Below are 19,336 nucleotides of genomic sequence, written 5' to 3' on the forward strand. Positions count from 1 at the left end.
AACTAATCCCTAACATCTATGCCTATGATCAGAAAACATCCACTAGGTGACTTGCACTATGGACCTCAGACTTCCAGACCTGTAGTCACAATCCATGACACATATGCCACCAGTGGTCATCACCGACCCAACATCAGCCCTGCTCTTCTCTATTCACTTCTAGATTTGTTCACTGACTAATTATTCACTTCATTGGTAATAACTAGAGATTAATTAACCACAAAAATTACAAATAAAATCATTAAATATAATTTATAACTTTGTAGTCTTTTGGTCACATAGTTTTATCACTTTGTCAATCTTGATAATGCAAATATTGATTAATTTGCACAGTTTTTCATGGCTATGCCGAATTTATCATTCAGCTACACTGGTTCTACTTGGATTATACTTAATCCCTCTATCAAGACAGGAAACATCTTTTAAGAACCATCCAAACTAAGACAAGAAGTTGGACTATACTCACATTAGTCTCTATGGTTCTAACACATGGGCAACCACAGATCTCACGACCAAGGAAGAATGCTCAAATCATCTTGAAAGGATCCACTCTTAGAGGACAAAGCAGAGCACATTATTAAAAGATTCACAGTCTGTACATTTACCCTTCTTTTTCTCCTCCCATTAGTTATTTAATGTGGAAAAAACTTTTGATTTTTTTTTTCTTGAGGAAAATAACAGCAATGAACATGGCCCCAACACTAGCAATGACTTAAGGATTAGGTTGTGACATTTATTTCTTAAGGGACTCTGTTTATTTCTTCACTTGGCCTAATTTTCATAACTTAGCACTGCTTACCACTTTATCTTTGGGTACTTACATATTTTTATAATGGTTATTTCAATTATCCAAATACAAAATTATAATAAAGATTCATAAACACAAAGATCAAGAATATCCTTAACTATCCCTTAAAATTCTTTCCTATTCCTAACGTCTATCCCTACTATCAGTGGTTTAACCCTAGATGCTTTAGTATGCGGACCTCAGACTTCCAGACATGTAGTCATCGTCCATGACTTATACTACGCCACCAGTGGTCATCATCGATCCACAACTGGCCCTCCACTACTACACTTATTTTCAAATTTCTTTATTATCATTTCAGGACTAACATTTAGTTAACTACAACTCACTGACACCTTAGAGCAAGATTCTTAAATATACTGTATGGCCATATACAGGATGTTTTGCTACATTGCGAAGATCTACAGCATTACTCAATTAAATTTTGCAGATATTGATTAATCAACAAAGATTTTCAAGGGTTGCCACATTTATCACTGGGCAATGGTTGAGGTGCTTGGATTGTATATAATGTCTATCAAGACAATGAGTCCTTTAAAAACCACCCAAACCCAGACAAGAATGTTAACTTTACTCACATTGGTCTGCATGTTCCTAACAAATAGAGGAATTCATAGACCTCGTGGACAGGGAAGTAAGCTTAAATCAGCTTCTGAGCATCCATTCTGAGAGTACAAAACAAAACAGATGATAAAAAAGGTTAAATTCTGTCTTTATTATCACATGTAAAATAAGATATTTTCTTCTTGACAAAACAGACAAGACTGAATAAGCCTTGACTCTACCAAGAATTTAGAGCCATTAACCATTTTCTTATCTACCATTCCAAGCAAAGGTTGTAACACTTGGAGCTTTTTATTAATTAATAGACTTTATTTTTAAAATATACAAATAGTATTTTGCATTCAGCATACATTTTCTAATTGGAAAAACACTCTCATTCTCTCTTCATTTATTTTGTCATGATTCATTCATTGAGACAATTAAAAAATCCAATGAAAATCAATGGAATCAAACACGAAGAATAACAACCTTAACTAATCCCTAACATCTATGTCTATGATCAGAAATACCCACTTGGTAACTTGCACTATGGATTAGGCTTCCAGACCTATAGTCATGATCCATGATCAAAGTCCACAGTGGTCATCACCTACCCATATGGGCCCAGCTCTTCTCTATTCACTTCTAAAGTTGTTCACTGACTAGTTATTCACTTCACTGGTAATAACTAGATAATAATTAATCACAAAAAATTAAGAATAAGATCCTTAAATAAAATTTACAACTATTTGTAAACTTTTGGTCACATAGTTTCTCTCACTTTGTCAATATTGATAATGCAAATATTGATTAATCCGTATAGTTTTTCATGCTATGCCATATTTAATATTCAGCTATACTGGTCCTACTTGGATTGTACTTAATCCCTCTATCAAGACAGGAAACATCTTTTAAGAACCATCCAAACTAAGACAAGAAGTTGGACTATACTCACATTAGTCTCTATGGTTCTAACACATGGGCAACCACAGATCTCATGACCAAGGAAGAATGCTCAAATCATCTTGAAAGGATCCACTCTTAGAGGAAAAGCAGAGCACATTATTAAAAGATTCACAGACTGTACATTAATCCTTCTAATCCTCCTTTCATTAGTTATTTAATGTGGAAATAAATTTTGATTTTTTTTTCATGAGGAAAATAACAGCAATGAACATGGCCACAACATTAGCAATGACTTAAGGATTAGGTTGTGACATTTATTTCTTAATGGACTCTGTTTGTTTCTTCACTTGGCCTAATTTTCATAACTTAACACTGCTTACCACTTTATCTTTGGGTACTTACATATTTGTATAGTTGTTATTTCAATTATCCAAATACAAAATTATAATAAAGATTCATAAACACAAAGATCAAGAATAGCCTTAACTATCCCTTAAAATTCTTAACTATTCCTAACATCTATCCCTACTATCAGTGGTTCAGCCCTAGATGCTTTAGTGGTGCGGACCTCAGACTTCCAGACATGTAGTCATCGTCCATGACTTATACTACGCCACCAGTGATCATCATCGATCCAGCACTGGCCCTCCACTACTACACTTATTTTCAAATTTCTTTATTATCATTTCAGGACTAACATTTATTTAGATAACTACAAGTCACTGACATCTTAGAGCAAGATTCTTAAATATACTGTATGGTCATATACAGGATGTTTTGCTACACTGCGAAGATCTACAGCATTACTCAATTAAATTTTGCAGATATTGATTAATCAACAGAGATTTTCAAGGGATTCCACATTTATCACTTTGCAATGGTTGAGGTGCTTGGATTGTATATAATGTCTTCTCAAGACAATGAGTCCTTTAAAAACCACCCAAACCCAGACAAGAACGTTAACTTTACTCACATTGGTCTGCATGTTCCTAACAAATAGAGGAATTCATAGACCTCGTGAACAGGGAAGTAAGCTTAAATCAGCTTGTGAGCATATATTCTGAGAATACAAAACAAACAGATGATAAAAAGGTTGAAATTCTGTCCTTATCATCACATGTAAAATAACGTATTTAATTCTTGACAAAAGAGACAAGACTGAACATGCCTTGACACTACCAAGAATTTAGAGCCATTTACAGTTTTCTTATCTACCATTCCAAGCAAAGGTTGTAACACTTGGAGCTTTTTATTAATTAATAGACTTTATTTTAAAAATATATAAATAGTATTTTTCATTCAGCATACATTTTCATAATTGGAAAAAGACTCTCATTCGGTCTTTATATATTTTGTCATGATTCATTCATTGAGACAAATAATAAATCCAATGAAAATCAATGGAATCAAACAGTAAGAGTAACAACCTTAACTAATCCCTAACATCTATGTCTACAATCAGAAAACATCCACTAGGTGACTGCACTATGGACCTCAGACTTCCAGACCTGTAGTCACGATCCATGACACATATGCCACCAGTGGTCATCACCGACCCAACATCGGCCCTGCTCTTCTCTATTCACTTCTAGATTTGTTCACTGACTAATTATTCACTTCACTGGTAATAACTAGATATTAATTAATCACAAAAACTAAGAAGATGATCCTTAAATAAAATATACAACTATTTGTAGACTTTTGCTCTCATAGTTTCTATCATTTGTCAATCTCAATAATGCAAATATTGATCAATCCGCACAGTTTTTCATGGCTATGCCAATTTATCATTCAGCTACACTGGTCCTACTTGGATTATACTTAATCGCTCTATCAAGATATGAAACATCTTTTAAGAACCGTCCAAACTAAGACAAGAAGTTGGACTATACTCACATTAGTCTCTATGGTTCTAACACATGGGCAACCACAGATCTCACGACCAAGGAAGAATGTTCAAATCATCTTGAAAGGATCCACTCTTAGAGGACAAAGCAGAGCACATTATGAAAAGATTCATAGTCTGTACATTTATCCTTCTAATCCTCCTTTCATTAGTTATTTATAGTGGAAAAAACTTTTGATTTTTTTTTTCTTGAGGAAAATAACAGCAATGAACATGGCCCCAACACTCGCAATGACTTAAGGATTAGGTTGTGACATTTATTTCTTAATGGACTCTGTTTGTTTCTCACTTGACCTAATTTTCATAACTTAACACTGCTTACCACTTTATCTTTGTGTATTTACATATTTGTATAATGGGTATTTCAATTATCCAAATACAAAATTATAACAAAGATTCATAAACACAAAGATCAAGAATATCCTTAACTATCCCTTAAAATTCTTTCCTATTCCTAACGTCTATCCCTACTATCAGTGGTTCAACCCTAGATGCTTTAGTGGTGCGGACCTCAGACTTCCAGACATGTAGTCATCGTCCATGACTTATACTACGCCACCAGTGGTCATCATCGATCCAGCACTGGCCCTCCACTACTCCATTTATTTTCAAATTTCTTTATTACCATGTCAGTACTAACATTTATTTAGATAACTACAACTCACTGACACCTTAGAGCAAGATTCTTAAAAATACTGTATGGCCATATACAGGATGTTTTGCTACATTGCGAAGATCTACAGCATTACTCAATTTAATTTTGCACATACTAATTAATCAACATAGATTTTCAAGGGATACCACATTAATCACTGGGCAATGGTTGTGGTTCTTGGATTGTATATAAAGTTTTATCAAGACAATGAGTTCTTTAAAAACCACCCAAGCCCAGACAAGAACGTTAACTTTACTCACATTGGTCTGCATGTTCCTAACATATAGAGGAATTCATAGACCTCGTGGACAGGGAAGAAAGCTTATATCAGCTTCAGAGCATCCACTCTGAGAGTACAAAACAAAACAGATGATAAAAAGGTTGAAATTCTGTCTTTATTATCACATGTAAAATAATGTATTTTCTTCTTAAAAAAACAGACAAGACTGAATATGCCTTGACTCTACCAAGAATTTAGAGCCATTAACAATTTTCTTATCTACCATTCCAAGCAAAGGTTGTAACACTTGGAGCTTTTTATTAATTAATAGACTTTATTTTAAAAATATACAAATAGTATTTTGCATTCAGCATACATTTTCATAATTGGAAAAAGACTCTCATTCGGTCTTTATATATTTTGTCATGATTCATTCATTGAGTCAATTAAAAAATCAAATGAAAATCAATAGAATCAAACACGAAGAATAACAACCTTAACTAATCCCTAACATCTATGTCTATCATCAGAAAACACCCACTAGGTGACTGCACTATGGACCTGAGACTTCCAGACCTGTAGTCACGATCCATAACTGAAAGTCCACAGTAGACATCACCGACCCAACATGGGTCCTGCTCTTCTCTATTCAATTCTAAATTTGTTCACTCACTAGTTATTCACTTCACTGGTATTACTAGATATTAATTAATCACAAAAATACGAATAAAATCATTAAATAAAATGTATAACTTTGTAGTCTTTTGGCCACATAGTTTTATCACTTTGTCAATCTTGATAATGCAAATATTGATTAATTTGCACAGTTTTTCATAGCTATGCCGTATTTGTCATTCCACTACACTGGTTCTACTTGGATTTTACTTAATCCCTCTATCAAGACAGGAAACATCTTTTAAGAACCATCCAAACTAAGACAAGAAGTTGGACTATACTCACATTAGTCTCTATGGTTCTAACACATGGGCAACCACAGATCTCACGACCAAGGAAGAATGCTCAAATCATCTTGAAAGGATCCACTCTTAGAGGACAAAGCAGAGCACATTATTAAAAGATTCACAGTCTGTACATTTACCCTTCTTTTTCTCCTCCCATTAGTTATTTAATGTGGAAAAAAACTTTTGATTTTTTTTTTCTTGAGGAAAATAACAGCAATGAACATGGCCCCAACACTAGCAATGACTTAAGGATTAGGTTGTGACATTTATTTCTTAAGGGACTCTGTTTATTTCTTCACTTGGCCTAATTTTCATAACTTAGCACTGCTTACCACTTTATCTTTGGGTACTTACATATTTTTATAATGGTTATTTCAATTATCCAAATACAAAATTATAATAAAGATTCATAAACACAAAGATCAAGAATATCCTTAACTATCCCTTAAAATTCTTTCCTATTCCTAACGTCTATCCCTACTATCAGTGGTTCAACCCTAGATGCTTTAGTATGCGGACCTCAGACTTCCAGACATGTAGTCATCGTCCATGACTTATACTACGCCACCAGTGGTCATCATCGATCCAGCACTGGCCCTCCACTACTACACTTATTTTCAAATTTCTTTATTATCATTTCAGGACTAACAGTTAGATAACTACAACTCACTGACACCTTAGAGCAAGATTCTTAAATATACTGTTTGGCCATATACAGGATGTTTTGCTACATTGCGAAGATCTACAGCATTACTCAATTAAATTTTGCAGATATTGATTAATCAACAAAGATTTTCAAGGGCTGCCACATTTATCACTGGGCAATGGTTGAGGTGCTTGGATTGTATATAATGTCTTATCAAGACAATGAGCATCCTTTAAAAACCACCCAAACCCAGACAAGAATGTTAACTTTACTCACATTGGTCTGCATGTTCCTAACATATAGAGGCATTCATAGACCTCGTGGACAGGGAAGAAAGCTTAAATCAGCTTCTGAGCATCCGTTCTGAGAGTACAAAACAATACAGATGATAAAAAGGTTGAAATTCTGTCTTTATTACCACATGTAAAATAATGTATTTAATTCTTGACAAAACAGACAAGACTAAATATGCCTTGACTCTACCAAGAATTTAGAGCCATTAATAGTTTTCTTTTCTACCATTCCAAGCAAAGGTTGTAACACTTGGAGCTTGTTATTAATTAACAGACTTTATTTTCAAAATATATAAATAGTATTTTTCATTCAGCATACATTTTCATAATTGGAAAAAGACTCTCATTCGGTCTTTATATATTTTGTCATGATTCATTCATTGAGTCAATTAAAAAAACAAATGAAAATCAGTGTTATCAAACATGAAGAATAACAACCTTAACTAATCCCTAACGTCTATGTCTACGATCAGAAAACATCCACTAGGTGACTTGCACTATGGACCTCAGACTTCCAGACCTGTAGTCACAATCCATGACTCAAAGTCCACAGTAGACATCACCGACCCAACATGGGTCCTGCTCTTCTCTATTCAATTCTAAATTTGTTCACTGACTAGTTATTCACTTCACTGGTAATAACCAGATATTAATTAATCACAAAAATTATGAATAAAATCATTAAATAAAATTTATAACTTTGTAGTCTTTTGGTCACATAGTTTTATCACTTTGTCAATCTTGATAATGCAAATATTGATTAATTTGCACAGTTTTTCATGGCTATGCCGAATTTATCATTCTGCTACACTGGTTCTACTTGGATTATACTTAATCCCTCTATCAAGACAGGAAACATCTTTTAAGAACTGTCCAAACTAAGACAAGAAGTTGGACTATACTCACATTAGTCTCTATGGTTCTAACACATGGGCAAACACAGATCTCATGACCAAGGAAGAATGCTCAAATCATCTTGAAAGGATCCACTCTTAGAGGACAAAGCAGAGCACATTATGAAAACATTCTCAGTCTACATTTATCCTTCTTTTTCTCCTCCTATTAGTTATTTAATGTGCAAATAACTTTTGATTTTTTTTTCTTGAGGAAAATAACAGCAATGAACATGGCCCCAACACTAGCAATGACTTAAGGATTAGGTTGTGACATTTATTTCTTAATGAACTCTGTTTGTTTCTCACTTGGCCTAATTTTCATAACTTGACACTGCTTACCCCTTTATCTTTGGGTTTTACTTATTTGTATAATGGTTATTTCCATTATCCAAATAGAAAATTATAATAAAGATTCATAAACACAAAGATCAAGAATATCCTTAACTCTCTCTTAATATTCTTAACTATTCCTAACATCTATCCCTACTATCAGTGGTTCAACCCTAGATGCTTTAGTATGCGGACCTCAGACTTCCAGACATGTAGTCATCGTCCATGACTTATACTACGCCACCAGTGGTCATCATCGATCCACAACTGGCCCTCCACTACTACACTTATTTTCAAATTTCTTTATTATCATTTCAAGGCTAACATTTAGATAACTACAACTCACTGACACCTTAGAGCAAGATTCTTAAATATACTGTTTGGCCATATACAGGATGTTTTGCTACATTGCGAAGATCTACAGCATTACTCAATTAAATTTTGCAGATATTGATTAATCAACAAAGATTTTCAAGGGTTGCCACATTTATCACTGGGCAATGGTTGAGGTGCTTGGATTGTATATAATGTCTTATCAAGACAATGAGCATCCTTCAAAAACCACCCAAGCCCAGACAAGAACGTTAACTTTACTCACATTGGTCTGCATGTTCCCAACATATAGAGGCATTCATAGACCTCGTGAACAAGGAATAATGCTTAAATCAGCTGTGAGCATCCACTCTGAGAGTACAAAACAAAACAGATGATAAAACGATTGAAATTCTGTATTATCACATGTAAAACACCCACTAGGTGACTTGCACTATGGACCTCAGACTTCCAGACTTGTAGTCACGATCCATGACACATATGCCACCAGTGGTCATCTTCGATCCAACATTGACCCTGTCCTTCTATATTAATTTCTACATTTGTTTTTTGACATAAAATTAATAATAAGGAGTATCTACAAGTCTAAAAAAATGGAAGAAAAACAGATCCGAAAGTACGCAGTGTATTTTGCCACATTAAGTATAATTCTTTTTTTAATGTTAATTTTGCAAATATTATTTAGTTAATATAGTGTTTCCAGGCCACAGCCCATTTATCATTGAAGCTTAGTTGAAATTCTTGAATTATCCATTATGCTTTCAACAATACAGGAATATCTTTTCCTTATAATACCCAAACAAATTCAAGAGCACTGACAATACTTACCCTGTTCTCTAGGTGTATCACACAGGTCTAACTACCACAGACCATGTGACTGTGTAGAATGCGTAAATCAGCTGGAATGCATACATTCTGAGAATATAAAGCAAAACAGATTAGAAAGAGATTGGTAGTCTGTCCATTTATTCTTACCTTCCCCCTCTCATTTCCTTAGTCATTTCAGTATAAATTAAATACTGTGATTATTTTTTCTTAAGTAATCAAACACCACTGCACCTGGCCTGAACCCTAACAAAGACTAAGGCCATAATTTCTCCAATATATGTCATCTTCAGCCAAGGTTGTAACACCTTTGAGTCATATGTTTCTTAATAGGCTCCTATGTTTTTCACATATATAAATATTTCTTATTAAACATTTATTTTCATAATTGTTCAATGCCACGCCCAATTTATCTACACTTATTTGTTTGTGTAAATTTTTTTCAGTGATCCAATTATGAAAATAAAATAAAAATTCATAAACACAAGCGTTAAGAACACCCCTGACTCCTAATGTTTGTCCCTGAAATCAAGAGGTATCCACTAGATGTCTTTCTGTGTAGATCTCAGACTTCCAGAGCTATAGTCATCGTCCATGACTTATACGCCACCAGTGGTCATCATTGATCCAACATTGGGCCTCCTTTCTCCATTAATTTCTACATTTGATTATTGTCTTATTCATCATTTTAGCAGTAACATGCAGACAGCTATGATCCAGAGCACCTAAGACCAAGATGCTGAGTTTACTTCAGAGCTCTGTATAGAATATCCTACCAAACACAGTATTTCTCTTCACTTATTCATTCTTAACTTTATAAAATTATATTAAGCAGTACAGTGTTTCATAGTCATGCTATTTGACTGTGGTTGTTCTTGTTATATAATAGAGAATACTTTTACAAATATAGTGAACATCCTTTAAAAACCACCCAAACCAAGACAAGAACATTGAGCACTCACATGGTCTCTATTCTCTGAACAGAGGAAGAAAGCATAAGCCAGTTTGGAAATACCCATTCTGAAAGTTGGAAGCAGAGCAGATAAGAAAGATTGGCATTCTGTCCATTACTTTTTGTATACTTTCATCTTCTTACTTATTTAAGTGTGAATTTAATTATTATGGTTTCTTGAGAATCACACATTGAACACAGTTCTGACTCTAACAAAAAAGTTGGCCGTTATTTTAGTGATTATAGCATCCTCAATCAAAGACATCTCTGATACTTTCTGTCTTAATGGATTTCTGTGTTTGTGACATATATCATTGGTATTTCTTGCTCAGGTATTATTTTTAAAATAAGAGAATGCCACGCAAACTTCATTGCTATTTATATTTTTATCTAGTTGCAAACAGCAAGTGAAAATGTTTTAAAACAAAGAACAAAGTAATATTCTTAACTGTTCCTAACATCTAGTCCTAGGATCAGAAGGTATATGCACAATGTCTTATGGTGTGGACCTCAGGCTTCCAGATCTATAGTCACAATCCATGACTCATATGCCACAGTGGTCATCAGTGATCCAACATTGGCCCTCCTCCATTAATTTCTACATTTGTTTATTGGCTAAGTCACCATGATCACTAATAATATTTAGATATGTATAAAATACAAACAACTGAAACAAGATTCTTAGGTACACTTTACAGCTATCTGCTGGATGTTTTGAATTTATCTCTTTTCTTACTAGGTCTTTACTTGCAAATATTTACTAATCAGCATAGTGTTTCATGACTATCCCATATTTATGACAAAGCCATAGTTGGCCTCCTTGGATAATATGTAATGCCTTTACCAAGTCAAGGAAAATCTTCTTATAATTACCCAACCAAAGATAAGAAGACTCTACTCACATTGGTTTCTATGCTCCTAACACACAGGACATTCATAGAACTTGTGACCAGGGAAGAATGCTTCAATCAGCTATGCACAGTCATTCTGAGAGTACAAAGCAGAACAGATTATAAAAATATCCATATTTTGTCCAATTACTTTTAAATTTCTCCTTTCATTTCATTAGTCATTAAGAACTTAAATTTGGACATTTATTTTCTTAAGAAATCAAGCAACACTGGGAGGTAAAGGTGTGGTTCATGGGGTAGAGTGCCTGCCTAACTAGCCCAAACCCTTAAGTTCAAACTCCATTACAGCTGAAAAAAAATCTTAAAAAGAAATCAAACAACATTGAACAAGGCCCTGACCCTAACAAGCTTATAGCAATTATTTCTACAGTATATGCCATCTTCAAACAATGTTTTAAAATTCAGAGCTTTTAATTCTAAAAGATATTTTCAGTGGAATTTGTCACTATTAGTCATTATTTTTGTTGTTGCTTTGTTTTGATTTGGCAACAGGGGGTTGGTGGTGCTGTGGATTAACCCAGGGCCTTTTGCATTCCTAGGGAAGAACTCAACCAGTGAATCCCATCTCCAGCCCCAACTGAAAGCATTTCTGTTAAACACTGCTATTCATCATTGGTTTATGGAGCACACTATTTATTTATGTATTTGTGCAATGATTCTTCCGCTGATGTAATTGTAAAAATAAAATGAACATGAATGCCAAGAACATCAAAACTATTCCTGACATCTCTCCCTAGGATCCCAGTTAAACACTTGATGTCTTATGGTGTGGACCTCAGACTTCCAGAGCTGTAGTCACGATACAAGACTCAGACGCCACCAGTGGTCATCATCGATCCAACATTGGCCCTCCTCTACTCTATTAATTTCTGCAATGGATTTTTGACTTATTCAAACACTTATGTAATTATAATTAGATACCTAGATAATTTGGTACTTAAGAATAAGATCCTATTTACAGGATCATTATCACGTTGAGTATATACTCAACAGAATGTTTCCAGGCTATGCCATATTTATCACTGGACCATGGTTGATGTTCTTGGATTGTCTATAACATTTTCTACAATAAAGAATATATCTTATATAACAATCAAACAAATATAATCTATACTCACATGAGGTCCTATGTCCTTAAAACACAGGTCCAACATAGAGCTTGTGACTAGGAAAGACGAATGAAATCAGCTTACAGCATGCATCTGAGAATACAAAGCAGAATAAATCATGGAAATACTTGTATTCTGTCCATTCATTCTCATATCATTCTCTTCACTTAATTAGTCATTTAAGTAGGAATTAAACTATGACAATATTTTTCTCTTGAGAAAATAAATAGCACTGAACATTTGCACCCTGAGACTAAAGAGGATTTAGGGCATCATTTTCACTGTATATACAATCCTCAGCCAAGGATTAAACACTTTTGAGCCATTTATCTCTTAAGGGCATCCATGTTTTCATACAAATGAGTAGTATTGCTTGCCTCAGAATATATTTCATAATTGGACAGTGCTCAGCCACCTCATCTTTTTATTTATACATTTGTGTAAGACTTATTTAATTGATGCAATTATAAAAAATAGAATGAAAATATATGCACACAAACATGAAGAACCTCCTTCTAACATTTATCCCTAAAGCCAGAAGGTATCCACTAAAAGTCTTGCAGTATGTACCTCAGACTTCCAGAGCTGTAGTCATCGTCCGTGACTTATACGCCACCAGTGGTCATCATCAATCCAACGTTGGCCTCTTCATCTCCATTAGTTTCTACATTTGCTTATTGTCTTATTCATCATTTCAGTAAAAATATATAGATGATTATGACTCACAAATATCTTAGGCCAAGATCCTTAAGTATACTACAGGATGTTTAACTACACGATTTCTCTTTCCTTTCTCGTTCCTAATTTTGTAAATATTGGCTAATTAACACAGTGTATAATGGCCATGCCTTGTTTATCATACAGCCATATTTGGCCTCATATCCTTTACCAATACAATGAACATTCCTTTAAAAACCACACAACCAAGACAAAAACACTGACTACTCACACTGGTCTCTCTCCTCTGTGCTCACAGAGGGAATCTCAGAGCTCATAAACAGGAAAGAAATCTTAAGCCAGCTGGGGAGCATCCATTCTGAGAGTTGAAAGCAGAACAAATGTGAAAAGAATGATATTTAGTCCATTTATCCTTGTATACTTTCATCTTATTACTCATTTAAGTGTTAAATTATGATATTTTCTTTTTGAGAAACATACAATCGACATGGTTCTGACCCTAACAAGAATTTTGGGCATTATTTTAGTGATAATAGAATCCTCAGTCAAAGATATAACACCTCTGATCCATTCTGTCTTAATGGACTTCTGTGTTTGTACTATATGTTATTAGCTTTCTTCCTTTTGCATTATTTTCATAATTACAATTGGCTCACCCACTTTATTTTGAGTAAATTTTTATCTAATTCTAAAAATTAGAATTCATGAACACAAGCACCAACAATAACATTCTTGACTATTCCTAACATCTCTCCATAGTATCACAGATACTCGATATCTTATGTTATGGACCTCAGACTTCCAGACCTATAGTCACAATCCATGACTTATACACCACCAGTGGTCATCATCAATCCAACGTTAGCCCTCCTACTCTCCATTTACTTCTGTATCTGTTTATTGCCCTGTTCATCCCTTCACTACTAATATTTAGATGTCTATGAATCACAAACAACTGAGAAAAAGATTCTTAAGTATAATTTGTAGCTACCTACTGGATCTTTCGCCACATTGAGTTTATCTCTTTTCTTACTCTTAATTTGCAAATATTGGTTAATTAACCTAATGTTTCATGGGCATGCCATATTTATCATTCTGCCATAGGTGGCATCCTTGGATTATATGTAAAGCCTTTATGAGCACAGTGAACACCCAGACTAAAATAAGAAGTTTAACTATACTCACATTTGTCTCTATGCCCCTAACACATGGGACATTCTCAGACCTCATGACCAGAGAAGAAAGCTTGAATCAGCTTATGAGCATCCATTCTGAGAGTACAAAACAGAACAGATAGCAAAATTATGGATATTCTGTCCAATTTTTTCATTTCTCCTTTCATTTCCTTATTTATTAAATAGGAGACAAATATTATGAAACAACATTGAACATGTCCTCACTATAACAAGGACTTCAGTTATTAATTTCTCCTGTAGATACCATTCTCAGCCAAAGTTGTAACAGCTTTAACTCATTTTTCTCTTTTTTGGGGGAGAAGGGTGATGCACAGCAGTACTGGATTTTGAACACAGGGCCTTAACAAGTGCTCTGAACCTTGAGCAATTCTTCTAGCCCACATCTATTAATTTCTTAATGGGGTTTCATGTTTTTCATATATTAATAGTATATTGTCAAATATTCATTTGAAAATTCATTTTCATAATTGGTCAATATCTCATCTACTTTTTCTTCATTTATTTATATATTTACATATGTCTTCATTTGCCTATATATTTATGTATCTCTTTTACATATTTTCATTGGTCCAACTATAAAAATGAAATGAAAATGAATGAGCTAAGGCCAAGATGTGCTTGGCCACCCTAACATCTATCCCTAGGATCACAGGAATACACTAGATATCTTCCAGCATGGACCTCAGACTTCCAGAGCTGTAGTCATCGTCCGTGACTCATACGCCACCAGTGATCATCATTGATCCAGCATTGACCCTCATTTCTCCATTAATTTCTATATGTATATTAATCAACTCATTGACTCATCAATAATAATATGAACAGGAACAGCATAAGAGTAATTTTATTCTTAAGAATATTGATTGTCCTCATTTGTCTGTATTATACACTATGTTGTAACACAGATGAATCTACTTAAAGAAATCAAGACAAAAAATAAAAGTTTGAGTTATTACTTACAGAAGTCTTCAAACCAACACAGAGATGAGTATGGAGTCATGACACAGGGCTTGAATCAGATGAGCCATTAATTCTAAGGAGTACAGAACAGAGCAGGTGGTAAAAAAACTGATGATTTATCTAAATTAGGTTTATACAGCCTTTCACTTTAGGTATTTATTAATCTGTGGTAGCAGCTATATATATCTTAACAATGTCATACATGACCTGAGCCAGATTAATACTGTTACTTATATTTGCTGTCTTTCAGATCTTAAGACAAAGAGTAAGCATAATTGATTCACTATTTGAATCAAAATTTTAAGATTTTGTTTAAGAATACCATTTCTTGCCTCACCACATATATTCATAGTTCGGTAATACCTCACTGTCTTCCTTTTATTTATATATTGATTTATTGGTTCTGTAATCATTTTATAAAATCAGAATCACAATTCATTAACTCAAAATCTAATTTAAAAATACCTTATTATTAAATGTAAGAACTTAAGACAGCTCTTCATTTTAGACTATGCACTTCCTGTCCACATAGGCAACCTCAAAACTTTATCACTGGATGATTAACTTACGCATGCATTCATTATGTGACATACAAAACACATGTTAAGTAGACTGAAACCACTGTGACTTGTTTTCTTTATATAATAGGTGTCATGTGTTATTCAATTAATTGAAGCACTTGGAACATAAATGGTTTTGTCACTGGCTTCCGATTGAGTTATGAACTCAAATTTTTAATTTTTAATTGTATAGTATATACAATTAATTACATCAGTAAAGACAGTTATTTCCATGCCTCTTCTTCATTTAGGTAACAATTTGTATCTACTTTTTAAATGGCATGCATTTAAACCATATTAATCTAAATGACTGCCTCACAGAATAGTCTCATCAATAGGGCAAGATAACCCTTATATGTGTAAGTCTATAAACATCTGAATATACATATTTGTACATGTGCTTCCTCCTGGATTAATTTAATAATGTATTTCTAAAGAAAAATGAATGGGTAAACAAACCAGTAATGCAGAACTAAAATGTACCAAGTGTATCTGCCCACATATACAATACCCAAAACAGAGCTGGCCATGGTATATATGCCCAGCACATAAGAGGCCAAGGCTGGAAGATTGTGAGCTTTCAAACAACCTGGACTATGTAGTGAGAACCTGTCTCAAAAACAAAAACAAACAGTACCCAAAGCCAAAAGAAGCCTGAATATTTTTTGTGTTGTTCTAAAATGCAACCTTCTTATTGGCCCCTGTTTGGTTATCTTTGTTTAGTCATTAGGTTATTTATTTATTTATTTAATGTTCTTTCATTAAACTACCAAATCGCCCTATAACTAGAACAAACACAATGTCTAACACAAAAACCTATCCATAAGCATCTTGTTGAAAGGAGTAATGTGCTTTATTTATTTTTAATGGATCCCAGTGCTTCAGAAAAAAAATTATTATTTTACTATATACTCCTAAAGTAGATCCTTTTCTTCTTTCATTTATACACTAGAATATTAATTCACATGTATACAATAGTATCTAGACACACTTATAATTTTACCGATACCCAGAAAAGCAATAAAACTTCCCTGAGTGCTACGGCAGGTAAGTAGATAAACAGCCACCCTCAACTCATCTCAGTCCCACACTCTTAATTGATAAGACTTGATCATCTTTTTTACTTTGCCCATATTTTTTAAGATATGACAAAATAAGAATGAATTCTCCATTTTACTCCACACTGTCACTCAAAATAAAACATTCATCAATTAATTAACTGAGTAAATTAGCTATGAAAATAAAATGGTCTTGCCTTTTTCTCATTAATAGGCCATAAATGTTCTGAGTTGGTCCACATGCCCTTCATTCATTTTGATTTTATATGAACCCATTAACTTCCTTTCAATAATTGAGCAAACATCCATGACAAACCATGAAACAAGAAGCAATTATTTTGTCACTTACCTAGATTTCAACACCCATTACTCAAAAAGTGAACCACCAATATCCTCCTCATGGCAGACTGGCTGTGTTATTGTGCATCCCTTCTGTGGAGTACAAAGCAAATATAAACATAGATTAGATGGGTGAACAGACAGAGAGACAGCTCAATCTATATTCAGATTTCTGAGATTGAGTCCAAGTCAACAATAATTGATTAGGAATGAACATGGGTGCTTCTCAGACTTTTAAACCTTAATGGTATGTATACCCACTGATTGATTGATTGATTGATTGATTTTAGTATTACATTTACTATAATGAACCCCAGATGAAAGAATAATAGCCATGACTACTACATATGTCTGTCTGTTGTGATATCCCCTACACCACCAGGTAAGAGCTAACTCTTCTGGATGAATCTTGGTAGGAGGAATTCAAACAAATTTCCAACAACTGTCCACATGTACGTTAATACATATGAAGTTATGTAGTTGCACGTGGAGTCATCTATCTCTTTCATATTAAGGAAACTGCACTGACAAGCCAAAAATGGAAATTCTGACTAAATATATGAATATAATCACAATTCCAAAAATGTCAGCATCTCTGCTCCACAGAAAAACAGTTGCATCAGTCACCACCTGTTCCTCAGCAAGGGGCCTCACTGGCCCATACTTTACCTTCCTTAACTGACTGACACATTAACTTACTGCTTTTTACATTTATGATAATACCATCCTATCTGTGATTCTACAGGAACTGGAAAATATTAATGCCTACCTATGCTCATAAGACACACAAAAATGGTCAGTTCGGTTTGCTTTTGTTGGTTTTGTTTTTTTCACAGTCAACAGAGTAGACGAATGTAAACTAGTGAGGCTACATTAATCACAACTGGTCATGTGACACGTTCTCAAACTAGATCCATGTGTAATCCCTCTCTCATTAAAGTTTATATTTAATTGATAATTAATTTAAAGAAATTAATTTGTCCTTTTCTTAACAAACCAAAACCAAACACACTAACTCAGAATTAATAGCAAAGATTCTAACATCTATTTTTCTGAGTGCTCCTTATGCAGAAGGGTCAACTTTGATCAATTCATATTACTGAAATTCAGTGCTTCATAAATGTATTAGTAATGATTCTTATTGCATTAAATACTCTAATGTTTGGACCAGGAATACGCTATTTTGTCTGTATTCATTTACTGGTTTCTCAATTTATTGATGCGCTGCTTTACTGAAAAGAAGACAGTGCAAACTTGGAAGCCCCAAAAATACAACAAATATTTTTTTAACTCCTAGAATAAGCTTATATCCCATAGAGACAATACATAGAAATCTTTTTATAATGGACCTCAGAGTTATAGGGTTTAATCAAAATCCTCCATTCAGACACCCCAGGGTACTCATCATTGATCCAGGATAAGCAATCTTTTTCTTCATTTCTACCTTTGTTTATTGATTCATGCATTGCTTTGCTTGCAGCAATAAAATCAATACTCATGAATTAAAAAAATAAACCACCCAAGAATAAGAACCTTGAATATAAATGAAAACTGTTTATAGGCTCTTCTCTTACAGATAAGACCTTTTCCCAATAGACTGCATCTCTTTTTACAGTGGCCCTCAGTGAAGCATAGATGGATCGATTGACATCTTTGCTTCTTAGCCATCCCACACCTGTACTTTTCAATCTCCAAGTGTGCTCCTTCCTCACTAAGGAGCTGTCTAATAACACTTTGTTTGCTAATGTACATGTGCTACTAACTGCATTTCCCAATATGGTTCTGCAGAACTGCAGGTAACCACTAAGTGCTTGAAATATGGCTTATTGCCTCTGACAAACAATAGGAAAATTCATTTAACCATAATTATTTTAAGTATAAATAGCCACCTACAGATAGAGGCAACCACATTGGACATGCAGTGCTAGATTTTATTACTGGATAAGTTTTAAGTTAAATGCAGGGCAAAGATGAGATGAATTATTAGGCAATTCTGAAAATGAGTAGAATGTCTTTGAGCTCAAGTTCTAACCACTATTGTGCCTAGCTGGAATATCATAATTGTTTCATAATGCATTCATATCATTGATCGATATATGGCTTAATTTAAATAATTCAATGGACAATAATAAGAAATTGGTCCCAAATAGCAGAATCTTTGACTATGATTTGCATTAGTCATTAGATGTCTTACCCATAAAGTAATAGCCAGGATCTTCATCAGCAGAGATTATTAAACCAGTCATGGTC

The 19,336-nt window shown here is 34.0% G+C and overlaps 14 non-coding genes and 3 pseudogenes across 14 annotated transcripts; all 17 read right to left on the reverse strand.

Moving 5' to 3' along the window:
* Window positions 1–58: 58 nt before the first annotated feature.
* Window positions 59–130, reverse strand: LOC141422146 (small nucleolar RNA SNORD113/SNORD114 family). Its single transcript, XR_012446797.1, has one exon. It is a non-coding gene; the product is annotated as a small nucleolar RNA SNORD113/SNORD114 family (small nucleolar RNA).
* Window positions 131–980: 850 nt separating this feature from the next.
* On the reverse strand, window positions 981–1,055 carry LOC141422142 (small nucleolar RNA SNORD113/SNORD114 family). Its single transcript, XR_012446793.1, has one exon. It is a non-coding gene; the product is annotated as a small nucleolar RNA SNORD113/SNORD114 family (small nucleolar RNA).
* A 1,764-nt stretch (window positions 1,056–2,819) lies between these two features.
* LOC141422153 (small nucleolar RNA SNORD113/SNORD114 family) lies at window positions 2,820–2,894 on the reverse strand. The gene has a single exon (XR_012446804.1). It is a non-coding gene; the product is annotated as a small nucleolar RNA SNORD113/SNORD114 family (small nucleolar RNA).
* Window positions 2,895–3,744: 850 nt separating this feature from the next.
* LOC141422152 (small nucleolar RNA SNORD113/SNORD114 family) lies at window positions 3,745–3,816 on the reverse strand. Its single transcript, XR_012446803.1, has one exon. It is a non-coding gene; the product is annotated as a small nucleolar RNA SNORD113/SNORD114 family (small nucleolar RNA).
* An 851-nt stretch (window positions 3,817–4,667) lies between these two features.
* LOC141422143 (small nucleolar RNA SNORD113/SNORD114 family) lies at window positions 4,668–4,742 on the reverse strand. Its single transcript, XR_012446794.1, has one exon. It is a non-coding gene; the product is annotated as a small nucleolar RNA SNORD113/SNORD114 family (small nucleolar RNA).
* Window positions 4,743–5,593: 851 nt separating this feature from the next.
* On the reverse strand, window positions 5,594–5,664 carry LOC141422181 (small nucleolar RNA SNORD113/SNORD114 family; annotated as a pseudogene).
* An 849-nt stretch (window positions 5,665–6,513) lies between these two features.
* Window positions 6,514–6,588, reverse strand: LOC141422144 (small nucleolar RNA SNORD113/SNORD114 family). Its single transcript, XR_012446795.1, has one exon. It is a non-coding gene; the product is annotated as a small nucleolar RNA SNORD113/SNORD114 family (small nucleolar RNA).
* An 850-nt stretch (window positions 6,589–7,438) lies between these two features.
* LOC141422169 (small nucleolar RNA SNORD113/SNORD114 family) lies at window positions 7,439–7,509 on the reverse strand (annotated as a pseudogene).
* Window positions 7,510–8,354: 845 nt separating this feature from the next.
* On the reverse strand, window positions 8,355–8,429 carry LOC141422145 (small nucleolar RNA SNORD113/SNORD114 family). Its single transcript, XR_012446796.1, has one exon. It is a non-coding gene; the product is annotated as a small nucleolar RNA SNORD113/SNORD114 family (small nucleolar RNA).
* A 504-nt stretch (window positions 8,430–8,933) lies between these two features.
* Window positions 8,934–9,005, reverse strand: LOC141422140 (small nucleolar RNA SNORD113/SNORD114 family). Its single transcript, XR_012446791.1, has one exon. It is a non-coding gene; the product is annotated as a small nucleolar RNA SNORD113/SNORD114 family (small nucleolar RNA).
* Window positions 9,006–9,881: 876 nt separating this feature from the next.
* Window positions 9,882–9,953, reverse strand: LOC141422110 (small nucleolar RNA SNORD113/SNORD114 family). The gene has a single exon (XR_012446761.1). It is a non-coding gene; the product is annotated as a small nucleolar RNA SNORD113/SNORD114 family (small nucleolar RNA).
* An 825-nt stretch (window positions 9,954–10,778) lies between these two features.
* LOC141422159 (small nucleolar RNA SNORD113/SNORD114 family) lies at window positions 10,779–10,849 on the reverse strand (annotated as a pseudogene).
* Window positions 10,850–11,954: 1,105 nt separating this feature from the next.
* On the reverse strand, window positions 11,955–12,026 carry LOC141422104 (small nucleolar RNA SNORD113/SNORD114 family). Its single transcript, XR_012446756.1, has one exon. It is a non-coding gene; the product is annotated as a small nucleolar RNA SNORD113/SNORD114 family (small nucleolar RNA).
* An 833-nt stretch (window positions 12,027–12,859) lies between these two features.
* On the reverse strand, window positions 12,860–12,931 carry LOC141422158 (small nucleolar RNA SNORD113/SNORD114 family). Its single transcript, XR_012446808.1, has one exon. It is a non-coding gene; the product is annotated as a small nucleolar RNA SNORD113/SNORD114 family (small nucleolar RNA).
* Window positions 12,932–13,759: 828 nt separating this feature from the next.
* Window positions 13,760–13,831, reverse strand: LOC141422138 (small nucleolar RNA SNORD113/SNORD114 family). Its single transcript, XR_012446789.1, has one exon. It is a non-coding gene; the product is annotated as a small nucleolar RNA SNORD113/SNORD114 family (small nucleolar RNA).
* A 1,013-nt stretch (window positions 13,832–14,844) lies between these two features.
* LOC141422102 (small nucleolar RNA SNORD113/SNORD114 family) lies at window positions 14,845–14,916 on the reverse strand. Its single transcript, XR_012446754.1, has one exon. It is a non-coding gene; the product is annotated as a small nucleolar RNA SNORD113/SNORD114 family (small nucleolar RNA).
* A 3,513-nt stretch (window positions 14,917–18,429) lies between these two features.
* Window positions 18,430–18,501, reverse strand: LOC141422173 (small nucleolar RNA SNORD113/SNORD114 family). Its single transcript, XR_012446817.1, has one exon. It is a non-coding gene; the product is annotated as a small nucleolar RNA SNORD113/SNORD114 family (small nucleolar RNA).
* Between the last annotated feature and the right edge of the window lie 835 nt (window positions 18,502–19,336).

The sequence above is a fragment of the Castor canadensis genome, chromosome 3 (genome assembly GCF_047511655.1).
Source record: "Castor canadensis chromosome 3, mCasCan1.hap1v2, whole genome shotgun sequence".
Lineage (NCBI taxonomy): Eukaryota > Metazoa > Chordata > Mammalia > Rodentia > Castoridae > Castor > Castor canadensis.